The sequence below is a fragment of the Lolium perenne genome, chromosome 2, assembly GCF_019359855.2.
Source record: "Lolium perenne isolate Kyuss_39 chromosome 2, Kyuss_2.0, whole genome shotgun sequence".
In the NCBI taxonomy this organism is placed as follows: domain Eukaryota; kingdom Viridiplantae; phylum Streptophyta; class Magnoliopsida; order Poales; family Poaceae; genus Lolium; species Lolium perenne.
Genome location: NC_067245.2, coordinates 150,421,539 through 150,427,890, shown reverse-complemented (window position 1 = coordinate 150,427,890; position 6,352 = coordinate 150,421,539).

Genomic DNA, 6,352 nt, shown 5'->3' with positions numbered 1-6,352 from the left:
ATAGCCCTAAATTGCCTCTTGACCGATCTGTGATTTGGTTGCGTTTTGAGTGGTTTTGGTCCGTGGATCTGGTGTTGTTGTGCTTGATCTACTATTTCCCCAACTTTTAGCCTCCAATTCCATCGTTTCCCTTCGATTTGGTCGATTTGGCTTGGTTTTCGTGAAGAACAGGAGAGAGAAATCGCGCGATCCGGTTGAGCACCGGTCAACCGGGCTACAGACCGGTCGGTCGGGTCCAGAATCCGGTCGACCGGCCATACAACCGGCCGGGCCGGTCCAGCAGCCGGTCCAACCGGGCCTCCGACCGGGCGACGCAACGCCACTCCTTCGACCTCGTCTTCCGGCGATCTCCACCACCACCACCACCACCACCACCAACATCGCAGGTATAACTTGCAGGTCACCTTGTAACCCCTCTTCCTTTTGCGATCTATCCCATCGAGCATTGCTTGTCTAGTGTTGCGAGACATTGCACGTGGCCCCGCATTGTGAGGTGTGTGTGTCGCGTTGAGTAAGGCACCCAAGCAAACACTCGTGTGGCAAGATAGCAAAAGCGAGGCTAACGCTAACATAGTGCGTCAAAAAGCCCCAAAAACACAAAAAGAGTGCGAGTAGCACCATACATCCATACATCCATACATCCATACGCCCATACACACAAAAGTGTCCACGTGCCACCAAAGATACAAACGAGTGCAAGTGCCGCCATATACAAAAGAGAGATAGGAGAAGAGAGGCCACGTGTGAATCTTGTTGTCTCTTCCTTTGCAACCAAAGCTTTGGCTCTCCTTGTGTTAGTGTGACACCGAGCACTTATACATACACTTTTCCGCTCACTTTTGGTTGCACTAACCCCGCTTATCTCGTGTGTGTGTTCCACATCTTTTTCCGTGTTTATAGTGATCTTCACATTGACATTTGGATTTTTGGTCCTTACCCACTTTTAACAACATACTCGATCTTGGATTTGTCTTTTGGCTTTCCACAACACTCGCCTAACACCATATTTGCTAGCTTTTGCGTGTGGTTTTGCGTGTGTTCCCGATACACTTGATCTTGCTTTCGGTTTGGTGGATTGCCTCAATACTATCTTACCTTGGTAAGAGTGCGAGGTAGTCTCCTTCCACTAACATACACAACATAGTTCTTGTCTTTCCATCATGGATAGGACCGGAGATACCAATAGGGATGAAGAGATCCTTCGCAACACCGAGAGGTTGGCTACTCAACACAACCTATGGACGCAACGATAAGAGTTCAAGGAGCAACTCTCCCTCTTCGAGACGCGCATCGATGAGCAATACGATGAAGTGGCTCACAACTTCTCCACCGTGAACCACGACTTGGCCCTTCTTCGTGAAGCTACGGACAACTTGAATGGCCAAATGGCGGCCAATGATGCCAACATGGAGCGGCGCATGGATAGCCTCGAGCGCGCCATCACCAACTTGGGTCGCCATCGTCGACACCGCTCTACTTCGTCTTCATCAAGCTCTTCCTCAAGGCATGAAGACCATTACTCTCATGGTGGCATTTCGTCCCCAAGCTCGTCTTCAAGGCATGAAGACCATCATCGACCCCATCGCTCACATGCTCGTCATGAAGACTCCCGCTCCAACTCTAGGCGTGGAGAAATACATCGCCATGCGCGTCCACATGAGCGTCCTCCACAAGCTCAAGACCTTCCACAAGATCATCACCAAGCGGATCGCCATGCCCACCATGGGCGTGATGGCCATCCCCAAGACCAAGATCCTCAAGATCCACCTCGGCGAGATCTTCGTCGCCACCCTCGCCATGATCAACGTGGACGAGGAGAACTACAACATGATCAAGACGAGAGACCCAACCTTGAGCATCGTCCTCAACCGCGACAAGATCTTCAACCACATCCTCACCGTGAACCAAGTGAAGCAAGTGTTCAACTCCAACGCCAACCCAATGCTATGGTTGGCCGTAGAAGACCTCCTATTCCACCTCTAGCCGCAAGAGATGAAGGCGCCCCTCCTCGTAGAAGAACCTTGGAGGATGAAGAGAACATGTTTGGAAGACTCAAGTTCACCATGCCAAAGTTCAAGGGAGAAGAAGATGCCGAGGCCTACCTCTCATGGGCACTCAAGGTGGACAAGATCTTCCGCATCCACAACTACTCCGGTGCCAAGAAAGTGGCTATGGCATCACTCGAGTTTGAAGACTACGCCAACACTTGGTGGGAGCAAGTCCTCACTCTTCGAGAAGAGAAGGGTGAACCTCCTATTGACACTTGGGAAGATATGAAGAAGGAGATGCATGCTCGCTTTGTCCCCGCACACTACATGACCGACCTCTTCAACAAGCTCCAAAAGTTGAAGCAAGGCACCAAGACCGTTGAGGAGTTCTACAAGGAGATGGAGCTCACTATGATGCGAGCCAACATCCAAGAGTCCGAGGAACAAACAATTGCCCGCTTCTTCAATGGCCTTACTAATCCTATCAAGAGGATTGTCGAGTTCCAACCCTACTCCAACATGGTTGAGTTAGTCCACCAAGCATCGAAGGCCGAGCGCCAAGTGATTGAGGACATCAAGTACTCCAAGGCCAAGTCCTATTTCTCCTCCAAGCTCGCTACATCGACTCCTCCTACTACATCAACTCCTTATGCTACAAGTGCCAAGGCCGACGCATCCTCTACACCTTCAAAGAAGCCGACTATCCAAAGTCGCATGAAGCAAACGGTCTCCTCCACCGCCTCCTCTAAGGCATCCACGGGACCCTCTAGTGTCACTTGCTTCAAGTGTGGCACCCAAGGTCACAAATCGTTTGAGTGCAAGAACACCAAGGTCATGATCACTATGGAGAATGGTGACATCGAGACTCTTGATGAAGATGAATATGTAGCCCTTGTGCAAGCCGCCGTGGAAAGTGAAGAAGCTTATGAGCAAGAAAGTGGAGAAGATCCTCTCTTATGTGAGCATGACCCAAGTCCCTCACTTGTGGTCACACGGGTGCTAACCACACAACCTCATGATATGGAAGAACAACGGTGCAACATCTTCCAAACCCGTGCCGGAATTGGTGGAAAATCGATCAAGGTCATCATCGATGGTGGAAGTTGCCATAACCTTGCGAGCACCGAGTTGTGTGAGAAGCTCCACCTCACTCTCCGCAAGCATCCTCACCCTTACCATATCCAATGGTTGAGTGACAAGGGCAACGTCAAGATACAACATACCGTCACCGTCAACTTCAAGATCGGCCCTTATGAGGACACCATCGAGTGTGACGTGGTACCCATGACGGTGTGCCACATGTTGCTTGGCCGCCCTTGGCAATATGACAAGAAGGCTATACATGATGGACTCTCCAACACATACACCTTCAAGGTCAACGACAAGAAGTTCGAGTTGCGCCCGATGACTTCTAGCCAAATCATCGTGGATAATGCGAAGGCTTTAGCGAGGGCACAACTCCGCACCCACCATGGTGAGATGAGAGGAGAGGGAGCGACCCACCACAAAGAGAGTGAGCGCCACAAGCCATACATGAGTGAGTCCAAGAGTGTTCTCCTAGCCACCAAGAGTGAGTGGAGAGAGCTTCAAGAGAACCCATCCACCATATTGCACTATGTGCTCATATGCAAGGGACCCTCGTCGGCGACTAACGACTTAACCAACATTCCTCCGTCTTTGTTGTCTCTTTTGCAGGAATTTCAAGACGTCTTCCCCGACGAGCTCCCTCATGGACTACCACCACTCCGCGGCATAGAACACCGCATCGACCTCATACCCGGCGCTCCGCTACCAAACCGTGCCGCATACCGCACCAACCCCGAAGAGACGAAGGAGATCAACCGCCAAATTCAAGATCTCCTCGCCAAAGGGTACGTCCGAGAAAGCCTTAGCCCTTGTGCGGTTCCCGTGATCCTTGTGCCTAAACCGGATGAGACGCAACGGATGTGTATGGATTGTCGCCCCATCAATGCCATTACCGTCCGTTACCGCCATCCCATTCCGCGTTTAGACGACATGCTTGATGAACTTAGTGGTGCCACGATTTTCTCTAAAGTCGATTTGCGTAGTGGTTACCATCAAATCCGCATGGCTATTGGTGATGAATGGAAAACGGCATTCAAGACCAAACTTGGTCTCTATGAATGGCTCGTTATGCCTTTCGGTCTTTCCAATGCACCATCTACTTTCATGCGCCTCATGAATCACATCTTGCGTCCTCTCATTGGCAAGAGCGTGGTTGTCTACTTCGATGATATTCTTATTTATAGTAAAAACCTCGAGGACCATGTGCAACATGTGAGAGAAGTCTTGTGCATCTTGCGCCATGAAAAGCTTTATGCTAACCTCCCCAAATGCACATTTGCTCAAAACAAATTGGTTTTTCTTGGTTTCGTGGTTTCCGCAAATGGGATTGAAGTTGATTCTTCCAAGGTGGAGGCCATCCATAATTGGCCTACCCCTACAAATGTTGGCCAAGTCCGAAGCTTCCATGGACTTGCCGGGTTTTACCGCCGCTTTGTGAAAGACTTTAGCACCATTGCTTGCCCTTTGAATGAGCTTACCAAGAAGAATTTTCCGTTTGTTTGGGGCAAGGCCCAACAAAATGCTTTTGATGAGTTGAAGAAACGCCTTACCGAAGCTCCACTTCTTGTTCTTCCAAATTTTGCCAAAACTTTTGAGATTGAGTGTGATGCAAGTGGGCTTGGTATTGGTGGTGTTCTTATGCAAGAGGGCAAACCCGTGGCATACTATAGTGAGAAGTTGGATGGCGCACGCCTCAACTATCCTATATATGACAAGGAGCTCTACGCTTTGGTTCGTGTTCTTGAAGTTTGGCAACACTATCTTTGGCCCAAAGAGTTTATCATTCATTCCGACCATGAGTCCTTGAAATATTTGAAAAGCCAACACAACTTGAACAAACGACATGCAAAATGGGTCGAGTTCATTGAGTCCTTCCCATATGTGATCAAATACAAGAAGGGCAAGGACAATGTTGTGGCGGATGCTCTTTCCCGCAAAAACACCCTTTTGCTAACTCGTTTGGATTTTCATGTTTTGGGACTTGAAGAGATCAAAGAACTCTATCCTTCCGATTCTTTCTTTGCTCCCATTTTTGAGAAATGCTCCGTTGAGCGAGGAGTGGATGATTTCTATTTGCATGATGGCTATTTGTTCAAAGCTAACAAGATTTGCATTCCCGAGTCTTCGCTTCGAAAATTGCTTTTGCAAGAGTCTCATGGAGGAGGTCTTATGGGCCACTTTGGCCGTGACAAGACTTATGCCATGCTCTCAACCCACTACTATTGGCCAAAGATGAAGCGAGATGTGGAGCGCCTTTGCCGTCGGTGCACAACATGCTTACAAGCTAAGTCTACCTCCAACCCTTATGGTCTTTACATGCCATTGCCTATTCCTTATGCACCATGGACCGATATTAGCATGGATTTCGTTCTAGGCTTGCCTCGCACTAAGCATGGTCATGATTCCATATTTGTTGTAGTGGATCGATTCTCTAAGATGGCTCATTTCATACCTTGCCATAAGAGCGACGATGCTTCACACATTGCTTCATTGTTTTTCAGGGAAATCGTTCGCCTACATGGAGTACCACAAAGCATTGTGTCGGATCGAGACGTCAAGTTCATGAGTTATCTTTGGAAGTCGCTCATGGCGAAGTTTGGAGTCAAGCTCTTGTTCTCATCATCATCGCACCCGCAAACGGACGGCCAAACGGAAGTGGTCAATCGAAGCCTCTCCACCCTCCTACGCATCCTCGTGAAGAAAAACTTGAAGTCATGGGAGGAGTGCCTTCCTCACGCCGAGTTCGCCTACAACCGTGCCAAGCACAAGACTACGTCAAGGAGCCCCTTCATGGTCGTCTATGGCTTCGAACCTTACACGGCACTCGACATACTTCCGCTTCCCCTCCACGAGCGCATCAACATGGACTTCGACAAGCGCACCGCCGCCGTCAAGAAACTACATGAAGAGACAAGGGCAACCATACAAGAACATGTGTTTCATCAAGCTACCCGCCTCAACGCCAAGAAGAAGGCAAGGATATTCGAAGAAGGAGACCTCGTTTGGATACACCTCCGGAAGGAAAGGTTCCCTCATGAGCGCAACTCCAAGCTCAAGCCAAGAGGAGATGGCCCCTTCAAGGTCCTCAAGCGCATCAACGACAACGCTTACGTCATCGACATACCAACATCCAAGTACTTGGTGAGCAACACGTTCAACGTCTCGGACTTGTCACCCTATCATGGAGATGAGGAAGTGCAAGAGTCGAGGACGACTCTTTCCCAAGGGGGGGAGATGATGTAGCCCCGGTCACCGACGTCGCTACACCAAGACCAACA